Genomic DNA, 14450 nt, shown 5'->3' on the forward strand with positions numbered 1-14450 from the left:
TCCCTCTTGACCTTTATTAAATTGTTTTTACACCTGCTACTGCAGTAAGTTATATATGGACTATGAGGAAATATTACACTTAATTTTATGATGTGGTTTTACTGACTTTTAGTCATCATAGTTCAGTATTTTATGTCTTCTCACCTTGTTTATACAGTAATTCCAGATCTTTTTTGAGTCTCTGTTCTAGGTGTTCAGTATACCCTACCCACCAAAAAATAAATATATATGGTCCTTTATGTAAGAGACTCTATAATTCAAGTGTAGGACAAATGTGTCAAGTAATAACTGTAATGCAAACTAGAAATATTGAAAGAGAAATACAGTTAAATTGGGTATCATAGAAGAGGAGTAGATAGGAAGTGTTTAAATTGTCTAGGAAAGCCACACCTAAAGACTGAGAACTGGGGTCCAAGCAGTATAAGCAGGAACTCTTCAGACAAAAAAAGTGGATTGGAGGATGGGTTGAGAATAAAGAATCCCCGAAGAAGGAATAGCATAGGGATTTCTTTGGGGGTATAAGAATAATAACAAGAATATGATAGTCATCGTTTCTGTATTTAATATTTATAACTAGGTTTAATTTAAAGTTCCATTTTGTATTTCCTATCTTATACCAACTAGACTTACAATAATAGTTTACCATGTACTTGATGACATATACGTTCAGCTTTGGCATTTTTCTTAGCTGTTACATAATTCCAATTGCTGTAATTTAAGCTAAAGCAGGTATGGAATGCATTAAGAACTTAGTATTTGTATAGCCATAGTGTGTTAAATGTGGGGGTAATGGTTTCTCCAAAGAGATGTTATCAATGATTCCTTCCGAGAGTTAGCAAGAGCTCAAAAAACACTAGCTCAAGGTGATTCTAGTTGTTACTCATAAAAGATAGCCATGTTCCCTCAAAGGTTGGGCACATAGATTATTTAATTTGGGTGGGGATTTATTAATTTAGACGGAAGTGCACATTAGCAAATTTTTCATGTGCCTTGCTCTCTCTGACCAGTCTTTTTGGTGTATGAAACCTTTACGGGGTCATGGACCAAGAGAGCTTTCTAATCTAATAATAAACCCACAAGGACTTAGAATATGTAGGTTATGGTACTGATTTTGGCACTTTGTAGCAGAATGCTCTTATAATTTACTTCTTATAGGTGCAGCAGTTTCCCTACCTGTTAGACTCTGTCCTATGGAGAGGTAAAAATGAAATAATGTAGAGAGGAAAGAGATATATAAATTACAAAATACTTTATCAACTCCCTAAACAACACCAGATATTCTTGACTCAGAAGTATGCACAGTGTGGAAGGCAGCCTTCCAGGACAGATGAAGGACCCATATGATGCATGGAGTCATTCAAGGGCAGGATAGAATCTTATCTGATGTCTCTTCAGGGTTCTTTCTGCTACAGGATGTTGAGTTTCTATATGGGATTGTGTTGGAAAAATGGACTTAGAATATTGCTGTGTTAGCAGTTCTGCTACTAAAAATGACCACTTGGCAAAAAGCATATTTGTGGCCCATCTTCTTTCATTGTAGGAGCTGTAAATGTAGAAGGAGATACACTACTTGCCATTAATCTTTGCCTGAGTGCATTTCTTTTAAAATTTCTTGAAGCATCTGTCATTTCATACTTAATGCTATAGTAATTCACACTAAAGACTCGAATATTCCCAAGAGATAACTAAATTGTGCAAATGAGTTGCAATGAATGTTAAAAGACAACATTATAAAATTAGGAATGTGGAATCCTGAGATGTACTAGCTTTATTTATTTTGACAAGGGTAGTTTGCTATTTGTAATTCATAATAAAGTGCTACTGTAGAATAGTAAGTGTACTAAAATTGTTTTATTAAAGTAATAAAGCCTGAGTGGGAGTCTTCATCAATGCCCACCACCATAAAATTGTTACTAAATATTGAATTTAAAATGTCAGGTTATTGTGTTTTTTATTTTCTGTGTCAAGTTCTATTTAGTGTTGTGGAACTTCCAAAAAAAAAAAAAAAAAATAAGGGATTTGGTGACTATTCTTTCCCATACTTGTTTTCGGAAAGAAAACATTTTTCTGATTATCTGAATGAGTCAAAGCATTCCTTTCCAGTTGCCTAGACTACTTGACTAATAAGACCGGATCATGACCAAATTCATGGAAAAGTTCCATGCTGAAAGAATATATGCTTAAAGCTTACTCTTACAGCTCTTGCAAGCACCAAACAGAGGCACAGGTAACAATGTGGTCAATGAGCGGCTTCAAGGAGGCACACGTAGACAGTGGTACTGGCCACTGAACTCCTTCAGCTCAGTCTCGCTCACCCATGGTGTCCACGGCCATTCACACCTAGACAGTGTGCACGCGCTGGCCACTGAGCGCCTTCAGCTCAGTCTTGCTCACCCATGGTGTCCACTGTCATTCACTCAGCCTCAGTGTGGTCCTCGGTTGCTCAAGGTTAGACACCATACCTTTCGTCTCTTCTGGTTTCTCTCAAGATTTGTGATATATACAGATACTAAATGCATGTTGTTAATCATAAGAAGCTTTTTCATTTTTGCTTATCATGCTAAGGAGAAGGGGAACCATATTTTTAATTTCATGTATAAATTTTTTTGATACTAAATGCATGTTGTTGATCATTAAAAACTTTTTCAGTTTTCCTTATCATGTGAAGGAGAAGTGGGACCATATTTTTTACTTCATGTATAACTTTTTTTTGGATACTAAATGCATGTTGTTGATCATAAGAAACTTTTTCAATTTTGCTTGTCATGCGAAGGAGAAGGGGAACCATATTTTTTATTTCATGCATAATTTTTTTTATTCTATAAATTTTAGTATAAGATAAACCCAGTAGTTCATAGTGAGAAAGAAGATGCAGTGGTTAGAAGTACTGAGAAAAACATATGGCGTCAGCGTTCTTGCTTGTATTTTTAATAAAGCACCACATAAATGAGTTTGAAAAGCTTAGTAAAACCCATCACCACTTCTGAAAAAAGTAAGTGCTAAAGTGCTACCGACTCATGTCCTTTATTCTGGATGATCAGTAACTCCTTTTGTTAATTGTGTGGGACTTGGAGCTATACATGAATGATCTCTGGACTCTATTCATACACTCTTAGCATCACTTAAATCTATGTTAAGCTGAATTCTATTCTATTTTTTCACTGTCTGAAAACCCAGTGTGTATAAGTCAGATTGTTAGTTAATCAAAACTTCTAATAGATTATGACCCCATAAAAACAAACAAAAATAGCAAATTCATGTTTTATTCTTTTGTTCAATTTTCTTTTTCAACATGGTATATCATGAAGTAGAAATAGTAACATATGATTTATATATGATGCTTGTTTTAATTGTAATTTTTATTTAATCTCTTTTTTATCAAGTGGCATGTATTTATCAACTGCTACTTGTGGTTTGCCAGGTTACAAATAAATTTCTGACATAAACATTTAACAAGAAAGCATGAAACAGAGTTAAAGTATTTTGATTATTGTATGTTTCCTCCCTCTCTTGTTTTCCCTTGGCCTCTCTACTCTCTTATCTGGACTTCCCTGGCTCATTGTGTGCTATAGACTTGAAAGTGGAGGTAGATTAATGATTTGTGAATTTTGAAGACCCAGAAAAAAGAACTTAAAACCTTGTTTGTGGGGTATGATGTAATACAGCATGGCCAAGGTTAGAAATTCCCAAATCCACATGAGAGCAATGTTTCATGGTAAGTTCATAGCTAAAATATAAGGATTGAACATTTCTGTGGATAGTAGCTTTTGCTATTTCACAGGCTCAGATTTGTCTGAAATGTTCCAGTCTTTCTCCTCTGCTCCTGTCCTGTTTCAAGGTTTCATGCAGTAAGCAACTCAAGAGGCCTGAATTTATATTTTAGCCTTATCAGTTGCTAGTTACATGGCGTTTGAATATATTAACCTTTCGAACCTTGGTTTCCTCATTACTTTCATAGAATTAAATAATTGTTCCCTCCTCTTGGAAATGTAGTGGGGATTATATGTTACAATACAGGTGGTGTTTGAAACTTGGATGCTGCCATATTTTAAGTGTTTAATAAGCCCATACATTGAAGAGAAAATGTACTCAGGATTCATCTAGCCCCTTATCTAATCTATCAAGCTTCTTGGTAGAGTCTCTATTGTACTCAGGTAGTATATTAGGCATGAGAGAGGGAAATCTGGGCTGGGCCCTAGTCCCCTCCCTGGTGAAGCTGGTGGTTAATAGAGGAGATGGGTGTGAAAGCAACCTGTTATAATTCAGTGGGCCTGGCACTGAGAGATCCATATGAAATGCCAATGTGGCCCCAGGAAGAAGGAAATGTCAGCCGAAGTATAAACAAACAATTCAGAAAACTCTCGCGGAAAGATGGTTCTTGAGTCTAAACCGTTGATAAGAAATAAATCAGGTAAACAAGGGGTTGGAGTATCCTGGTCATTCTTGACAAATAACAAGCTATCAAATGCCACTGATACTTAAAATTTTGTTGAGCTTGGAGAATGCTAAATGTTTTCCCCATGGCCAAAAGAGATCTCTACTGGATAGGTATGACTTTAAAAGAAAATGGACAATTAGTGTTATTTCCATTAAACTGTAAAGAAAATCAGTTTCTCTCAGATTTATAACCTGGGCCAACTCTTAGCTGGTATGAGAATGTTTATTTCTTCTGCCTATGAAGAAGTCCACTAAGATAATACAAACAACTGTAATTAAGGACAGGGAGGCCTGGCGTGCTGTGATTCATGGGGTCGCAAAGAGTCAGACATGACTGAGCGACTGAACTGAACTGATGTAAGGAAAAATGTATAATACTTGTCAGTCTCAGTGGACACTGTGTTCCAGTAAGCAAATACTTACTGAATATACTCTGTTTTGGCCATGGCAATCAAAGGTGTGTTGGCATAAGGCATAGCTTCTATCTCTGATCATAAACTTCACAAAATAAATAATTTTCTTAACTTATCATAGAATTTTCACAAAGGTATTTATATAAATTTTACTTTTAATTAAAAAATGGTTTCCTATATTCTACAAAAAGGTGATAGGTCCAGTAAATGTATTAATTGCTGTATAAATTGATAAGTACTTTGCTATATCTCTTTCAAGTGCCAAAAGGGTACCTCCTACTTATAATTTAACTGAGCCTGTTATTAAATAAACACACAGCAGGAATTACCAACAAAGGCCTAGTCAAAGCCATGGTTTTTCCAGTAGTCACGTATGGATGTGAGAGTTGGACTATAAAGAAAGCTGAGCGCCGAAGAATTGATGCTTTTGAACTGTGGTGCTAGAGCAGACTCTTGAGAGTCCCTTGGACTGCAAGGAGATCAAAACAGTCAATCCTAAAAGAGATCAGTCCTGACTATTCATTGGAAGGACTGATGCCAAAGCTGAAACTCCAATACTTTGGCCACCTGATGCAAAGAACGACTCATTGGAAAAGACCCTGCTGCTGGGAAAGATTGAAGGTGGGAACAGAAGGGGACGACAGAGGATGAGATGGTTAGAGGCATTGCTGACCCAGTGGACAGGAGTTTGAGTAGGCTCTGGGAGTCGGTGATGAACAGGGAGGTTGGCATGCTGCAGTCCATGGGGTCGCAGAGTCAGACACAACTGAGAAACTGAACTGAACTGAACTGAGGAATATTTAATTGTGGTGTTATTGCTTTGTATCTGTGGGCTCTGAGGATTCTATACCTTAATCTTGTATTCCCTTTTTACTTGATGGCCTTTATCTTCTTTATGTGATATTTAAGGTAAGAAACTTGAGATTGTCAAGGGAGTTTACAGAAAAGAGTACTATGGTTTTACCATTGGAAAAATTCACATTTCCTACTTTGTTCTAGCAACTTACTAATGATACATAGTGTTTTGATGGTAAAGATTTGTTCAAGTTGCATTTAATTTTAAAATATTTTCTTCCATAGTGATAACGGGTTTTTTTTTTTTTTTTCCCAAGTATACTTAGAGGTCAGTCCTTATGGAAGTAAAATCTGTATCTCCAGGGTCATGTAGGAAGGGGAGAGTAAAGGGGAAAAAATAGTCTCTCTTATGGAATTAATTAAACTTAGAATAAAGGGCTGATTGAAACACTTTTCTTTAAACCAGATATTTGTGTTCTGAAGTTTCTGCATTAATGAGTTTATATAATATAATCACATATTCATGAAATTTCTTTGAGGTAAATTTTATTTCAATATCTCTTTGATAACTTTGTCAATATGTTGAAACAAATGTAATTTTAAAAACTCATTTAAGAGGCCTATTTCTTTCATTTCAATTTTCATATTCTACTTTCAGTTCAGTTCAGTTGCTCAGTCATGTCTGACTCTCTGCAACCCCATGAACTGCAGCATGCCAGGCTTCCCTGTCTATCACCAACTCCCAGAGTTCACTCAAACCCATGTCCACTGAGTCGGTGATGCCATCTAACCATCTCATCCTCTGTCGTCCCCTTCTCCGGCCCTCAATCTTTCCCAGCATCAGGGTCGTTTCAAATGAGTCAGTTCTTTGCGTCAGGTGGCCAAAGTATTAGAGTCTCAGCTTCAACATCAGTCCTTCCAATGAACACCCAGGACTGATCTCCTTTAGGATGGACTGGTTGGATCTCCTTGCAGTCCAAGGGACTTTCAAAGAGTCTTCTCCAACACCACAGTTCAAAAGCATCAATTCTTCGGCGCTCAGCTTTCTTTATAGTCCAACTCTCACATCCATACATGACTACTGGAAAAACCATAGCTTTGACTAGATGGACTTTTGTTGGCAAAGTATTATCTTTGCTTTTTAATATGCTGTCTAGGTTGGTCATAGCTTTTCTTCCAAGGAGTAAGTGTCTTTTAATTTCATGGCTGCAGTCACCATCTGCAGTGATTTTGGAGCCCCCAAAAATAAAGTCAGCCACTGTTTCCACTGTTTCCCCATCTATTTACCATGAAGTGATGAGTCCAGATACTTTACTAACATTTAAATGTATAAAGTTAAAATACTCTAGATGATTTCAAGTTAGTTAAAGACAATTTATGTTCTTTCTTCCATTAAAAATTTTATCTCTGTATGTATGAGAGAGGAAATGTTTTAGCTCACTAATCAATTTTTATTAATACAAGATTTAAACACTTTCTCTTAAAAATACACATGAAATTTTTTTCTTAAAAATATCCAGCAAAAATTCAAATTCTAGGTATTGTTAAAAATTTAGAAGTGAATAATCTAGTGTGTAATACTAAGGACCATTAACTAAGATTCTAGATGTGCTGTACTGATAACTCATTCCCTGAATAAAGCACTAAAGCAAATAAAATTATTGAACTTTTTAATTTTCTTATTACTCTGTGAAATAAGTTTTAACCTCTGTGAAATGCTTTAACCTGCACACATCAAAATATGTTATATAGAACAACTGCATAGACTCTTTTAAGTGAAACATAGTCTGAGCCAAATTTGAATTATAGTTCTAACACCAGCAGCATCAGCATTTCCTGAGAGTGTGTTAGAAATGTGAAACCACAGGCACCATACCTTAACTGCTTAAATTCTGCTTTTTAAGAAGATCCCGGGGTAATTCACTGTACATAAAGTTGGAGAAGCACTGCTCTAACTACACTTCTCTTAGAGAAAAAAGAATATGAATCAGTTTAAATTTTCCTGATGAAATGCAAAGTCCCTTTACCAGTCTTTTGCTGATACACAAACATTTCAAAGAACTTTCAGAGAAATCTTTCGGTGCTTGAAACAGTTTGTAAAATCTACACTCATATTTTGAGAGAGAAAACCATTTCCATTTGTTTTTTTCCACTCTTTTCTTCCTGTATTTTCTTCTTTTCCATCACTCCCCTTCCAACAGTACATAGATCCTATGTTCACTGCCTTAAGAGAGCAATGTGATACAACACAAAAGCAGAAATTGTTGGGACTGACCGTGGTTTTCCAAAGGCTGAGTCCTTAAATCAGAAACCTCAAAATTAGGATCTGCAGACTAAAAGCACACCAGAAGTGTGTTTTACATTTTCTGGTAAAGTGTTTGCTGATTTTAGTTTTTAATTAGAAAGTATGTGGGCAAAGGAAGTCCCCTGTGCCTGCCTCCATTGTCATGGAAATAGGGCTGGGGACTCCTTAAAAGGCCAATTTAAACTGCCCCATGAAACTAGGTGGAAACCAAAATAAAAATTCAGCTAGTTAAAAAAAAAAAAAAAATCAATAGTCAACAGTGACTACGTGCTCGGCACGATTATGGTTGTGAGTAGGCTCACTGAGGGTGTTAGCCAGGAAGAACTGTGCTCTAGGGAGAGACAAGAGCCATTTCAGAGCGGGTGGACACCTTCACCAGGCAGCCTGCCTGCTCTCTGCCCGTCTAGCAGGCCTACGTGGCTGGAACAGAGTGAGCCAACAGGTGAGTAAAAGAAGCTGAGGCCAGAGAGGTGACAGGGACCTTCCTTGCTCTAGGGCCTTGAAGGCCATTGGAAGGCCTTGAAGCCTGTGACCTTCAACCCTGAACGAAGCAGGAGCCAAGTGCAGGCTAAACTCTTTTCTTGGTTCTACATCATACTTGCTCTTTCTTTCCACCTTTCAATTGTTAGCTCTGATTTCATCACCTGAGAAAGACTTCCCCCAACATCCAATGCAATTGACTTTCCAACTTGCTCTCTATCCATTTACCTTGATGTGAATTTTTGATGTTTACTGCCAACTGAAGTTGCTTGATGTAAAAGTTTCCTCTTTTTCGGCCTCTTTTGTTTATGGATTTCATTCATTAGAATGGAAAAGCTAGTGAGACAAGGCTTTTGCTTGCTCATCTCTGAATTCCCCCAAGCCTAGAGCAGTATCTAGCATATAGGAGGCATCCAAAACATATTTGCTAAATGGACTGATGTATTTAAGTGTTAAATAATCAGTGTATATGCATGTTTTATTCAGGAAGTGCTCAGAACCAGCCTTAGAAGAGTAAGAAAATTGATCTTATACAAGTTTGGAATTTGTGTATGAAAGAATGAAGTATGGTTTAAAGAGGTTTATAGGAACAGAACTCTCTGTATGAAGTCATTGGATTGATGGCTTTGAGGAGATTAAAGCATTGACTATGGAAATACTGCTTGTGGAGGAAATCAAGGAGCCCAGTGGTGGTGTTTCAAGAGTGAAAAAATAAATCAGAGGAAGCCCAGTTAGTAGGTAAATGCAGACCTTAGACTTGCATAGCTGAGGTTACAAAATTTTGGAGATGAAGAGTTCAAAAGTCCAAGAGGTGCTGGGTGTCATATGAATCACTTAACTGATGCTGAATTTCCTAAAAAGCAGTGACAGAGTGGATGACAATAAGTCAGTGCCTAAATCTGTATGAATGGGGGTTGGTGATCATATCTAAGCCAATAGTGCATTGCCTTAATTTATACCTTCCACGTTATTCTCTTTTTAACTGTAATGGTTCCCCCTGCCTTAAAACTTTCTCTTGCCCCAATGTGTCCATCATACCCCAGAGCATTTTACCTTTCTAAAATGCATCTATGATATACCATCAACCACAGTGACTCCTTTAATCACTTTTAGAACAGTTTTTAATTCTTTGTGTTTCAAAGAACTTCTTGATGTGGCCTTTACTTTCTTTTTCAGTATAATCACCTACGGTTTCACCCAAGCCATTTTAGATGCCAATAATAATGGTCTGCTTTAAATGCTTTACTTTATGCAGAATTAATATCTCTGCCCTCTGCTCCACTTTTATTTCTTATTTATTTTATTTATCATATTGTCAAATTTTGTCTTCTTCCTCTCTAAGACAGTGATTTTTGGTGAATTTTAGTGTTGACACATAATATGCCTTCAATAAATATCTCTTTGCTGAATGAATGAGTGAATAAATGAGTGCCTAAATTAATAACCTTTTTCAGTTAACAGGGATTGTTAATGCTAAATTTTTAAATTTGAGTTTGACCCAGAGACAATTAGATTTCTAAGTGTGCAGTGCTGTGCTTAATCATGTCCATCTTTTTGCGACCCCATGGACTGTAGCCTGCCAGGCTCCTCTGTCCGTGGGGATTCTCCAGGCAAGAATACTGAAGTAGGTTGCCATTCCCTCCTGGAGGGAAATCTTCTCAGCCCAGGGATCGAAACCTGGTTTTCCTCATTGCTGGTTGTTTCTTTACTGACTTAGCCACTAAGGAAGCCCATTTAATACATAGTTGGTGTTGAAAGCAACAAGACCATCAAGGGACGCCCCCCCCCCCACCCCCGCCACCCGCCCCAGCCCTCTTGGGAAATTCTAATGAGTCAAAGAAATAGCAGAAGAGACTGAGAAAGGGCCAGAGAAGTAGGAAGAACCAGGCAAATGTGTCTGCTAAAAACCTAGCAAACTAAAGACCCTGTTTAGTGGAAATTCAACATCTGTGTGAAAGGCTGCTGAAAGATCAAGTAAATGATCTTTGAAGTCTGACTCAAAATGACTCAAAGGTCACTGGCGACTTAAAACATCTGACTGGAATGGGTTCAGGAAAAAAAAAAAAAGTGGAAGTGAAACAAGTCAACAGTGAAAATAGACTTTTTCAAGGAGTTTGCTGTAAAACAAGAAATGTGGTGTTTCTGTTGGCTCTAGTTAGGACAGACGACATTCGTAAAAGGAAAGGAAGATACAGGGGAACAGGTGTGCTGGTGGCAAATGTTAGGAGTTCTTCTCTGATTGATTTTATTTTCTCAGTGTGGACAAGGGAGCACAGCCAGAGAGAGGAGGTATCAGAAATATGAGGCCAGAGATAAACCCATGAAATAATCATTTGAGATGAATGTAAGAGTGGAGTACGAAGCAACCAACTAAGGGTATGGTGATGGTTCGTCTGAGACTGGTAAGCATTTCCACTTTAAAGAAAATCCACTCTGTAGTCTGTTCTTTTCTTTGGGCTGAATATTCTCTCAAAGTAGTTTTTCTTCTGAGTCCTGGCTTCCATTACCCTAGGGCAGAGAGAATCAGATCTACATTAAAATATATGTAGCAGTAAGAGTAGTAACCTACACAGAAATGTGTCCTTCAGGGAGCATTCAGTATTCCTCTTCCTCAGTTTCATATACATATAGGGCCTAAATGGTTCCCACCTTGGCCTCTATGCTCCTCTGTTATGGATCTTGTGTTACTTATATTCCTAAGTCTTATTTTAACCCTTTCCTGCTATAAATTTTCTGGGTCTCTTCTCTCTTTTTCTATTCTTGTTTTGCATGGACCCTGCCACTTCTAATTTCTGGAACCATTTTCTTTTGTCAAAAACCTATAATTTCTTCCAGATCTTTCTCTGCATTGACCTAGTGTCCAATTGAAATCTTTATATGACATGTGTGTATAGTACTGATGCACTGAAATGACAGTTAAGACTTTTGCCATTATTTCAGCTGAGCCATTATTTGTCTGAAAAAAAAAATCTAATGAGATCATCTTACAACCAACATTTATTTGGCAAATCATTTTATAGAAATAGATCCTAAAAATCAAACTGTTTCTTATTTAAACAACAGACAGGTGGCAATAGTGGTAAAGAAACCACCAGCCAATGCAGGAGATGTAAGAGATGTGGATTCAATCCCTGAATCAGAAAGATCCCCTGGAAAATGGCATGGCAACCCATTCCAGTATTCTTGCATGGAGAATCCCAAGGACAGAGGAACCTGGCAGGCCACAGTCCATAGGATCGAAAAGAGCTGGACACGACTGAAGTGACTTAACATGCACAGAGACAATAGATATCCAACTTTAAGTTTGCTGTTGTTAGGAACTTTGTTGGTTCATACTGTCTAGAACAATAGCATTTTGGACATTTTTTTTGAATACAATGAAATGATATGTAAATATAAGCCATTCCCACAAAATGCACAAAATGTCTTTTATCTTTCTGTCTTTGCTCATTTTTTTTTTAACCAAAGTTATCTCCAAAACTCTGGCACTAAAAGAAAAAAAAAAAAAGTCTCATTGGAACATACCAGTTTCAAAGAATGGAAGTAAAAAGTTTGATCCAGGATGAGGCATAATAATAACAAACTGCTTGGAACTGTTTAGTATTTATTAGGTTGGTGCAAACATACTTGTGGTTTTGGACCACGAATTTTAAATCATTATAACTAGGCTCAAACATATCTTTATTAATCAAAATAGGAACCATTACAATTAACACGGTTTTGCCACTGAGAAATAAGTTTGCTTATTCCTGTAGTGTAAAAATCCTTGCTTCAGGATTCGAGGAACTCTTGGAAAGCATTTTCTGCCTCCTGCTGCTTGTGGAAGGTTTTCCCTGCAAAAAGTTGATAAGATTCTTGGAAAAGTAGTAGTCAGTTGGCAGGAGATCAGGTAAATGTGGTGAGGCAAAACTTTTAGCCCAATTTGTTATACTTTTGAAGTGTTTGTTGTGTGACATGTGGTCAGGCATTGTCGTGGAGAAGAATTGGGCCATTTTTGTGGACCAGTGCCAGCTGCAAGCCTTGCAGTCTTGGTACATCTCATTGAGTTGCTGAGCATACTTCTCAGATGTAATGGCTTCTTCAGGATTCAGAAAGTTGTAATGGATCAGAATGGCAGCAGACTACCAAACAGTGACCATGACCTTTTTTTTGGTGCCAATTTGGCTTTTGGAAGTGCTTTGGAGCTTCTTCTCAGTCCAGCCACTGAGCTGGTCATCACCAGTTATGGTATAAAATCCATTTTGTCATACATCACAATCAGATCGAGAAATGTTTTGTTATTGTTGTATAGAAAAAGAGAAGAGGACACTTCAAAATGACACTTCCCTTGATTTGTGGACAACTCTTGAGGCACCCACTTATCAAGCTTTTTCACCTTTCCAATTTGCGTTAAATGCTGAGTGACCATAGAATGGTTGGTTGATGATGGGTTCTTCGGCAACTTCTCTTGGAGTTGTAAGAGGATCAGCTTTGATGATCCTGCCATTTGGTTGCTGTCCAACTTCCAATGGCTGGCCACTGCACTCTCATCTTCAAGGCTCTTGTCTCCTTTGCTAAACTTCTTGAACCACCACTGCACCATACATTTGTTAGAAATTCCTGGGCCAAATGCATTGCTGATGTTGAGTTGTCTCTGTTGCTTTACAACTCATTTTGAACTCGAATAAAAAAATTGCTCAAATTTGCTTTCTGTCTAATATCATTTCCCTAGTCTGTAATAAATATAAGATAAACATCAAATAATGTCATTAGCAAAAAAACATAAAGCAAGGAATGTGTATTAAAGTTATGTATAACATAACTGCATTTATTTAAGAATGTATTCCAATATCAAACAGCAAATTTCAACAATACAAAACCACAATTACTGTTGCACCAACCTAATAGCAAAAAAGTTGCTTAATAAACTAGGCATCTAGAAAAAGGCATTATCATTAGGGTACATCTTTAAAAAATTTTTTAAAGTAATTAACACTTTTAAGTAATTAGCAAGTTATAGTACAGATTGATAAAAATGAAAATGTCTTATGAAGGAGCTGCTTTAAATGTGTTTAGTTTATATTTAATTTGTATTTTTGATGTTAAACAGAATTGAAATGATAAAAATGTATTTCCAGAATGCCTGCTAAATTATGACTGTGTCTCTTAAATATGTCAGAAAAAGACTGCTGGCAGATGTGCATAAAGCAAAGAAAACAAGGAAAATTTTTATGAAACAAGAAAAATCCTTATGTTTTAAACTACCTTATATTTTTAACTTCAATACATACAGAAGCACTGGTATTTGTAATTTGCTAAAAATAATTTTATTTACATAACTGTTAGATTATGAGAATGACTAGCAACAATAAAAAAGATTAGATCACAAATATATCCCATTTTTTTTTATCAAAATAGATGATTTAGATACTCAATTCATTTTATAAGAATGAACAAAAATTTAAAGGGAGAGTAAAAGAAGCACAAGACAAGAAGAGTAGAGAAATAGAACTTTAAGACCATGGTTAAGTATATTTTTCCTCCAAATATGGTGTCCCTGATAGGTGATAAATTGGATGTGTGTCATCTTGTTAAGTATTTTATTTGACTACCTATTAAAGTATTTTCTATTTTTATTTATAAATTTTACTATAGCATCATCAGAATACTAGAATAAACACTTTTAAACAGCAGTGCTACATGTAGTAGGGTAATATCTGCAATTATCTCAAGTTTGCTGGGAATCAACTTTGGAGGAGAAAGTTTGCTTTTACAGACGGAGTTACAGGTATGAAACCGAGCATGTATAGGGTAAATACTGGCCAGTTTTTATCTTTGAAAAATACTCCTTGCATCATAGAGCAGTGTATTAGAGGGTGTGTGCCACACCAACATCTCTTCCACTGGGAGACCCTCTCTATTTCCTACTCCAGGGTGGTTTTTTCATCTATCAAACACAGTTCTTTCACCCTCTAAGGATACAAGGAGAGGCTGTAGCCCCAGCTAAGCCATCCCAAGGCAGCAAGCTAATGGGATGGTAT

The 14450-nt window shown here is 36.7% G+C and overlaps 1 long non-coding RNA gene across 1 annotated transcript in view; it reads left to right on the forward strand.

Annotated features, from left to right (window-relative positions):
- LOC129640285 (uncharacterized) overlaps window positions 1-14024 on the forward strand; it is a 30120-nt gene extending 16096 nt beyond the window's left edge. Inside the window, exons 2-3 of the long non-coding RNA XR_008708725.1 lie at window positions 10688-10832; window positions 11494-14024. This is a non-coding gene — a long non-coding RNA (uncharacterized LOC129640285). The remainder of the gene's footprint in view (window positions 1-10687; window positions 10833-11493) is intronic.
- The last annotated feature ends 426 nt before the right edge of the window (window positions 14025-14450 follow it).

This window comes from Bubalus kerabau, chromosome 1, assembly GCF_029407905.1.
Source record: "Bubalus kerabau isolate K-KA32 ecotype Philippines breed swamp buffalo chromosome 1, PCC_UOA_SB_1v2, whole genome shotgun sequence".
NCBI classification, from domain to species: Eukaryota; Metazoa; Chordata; class Mammalia; order Artiodactyla; family Bovidae; genus Bubalus; species Bubalus kerabau.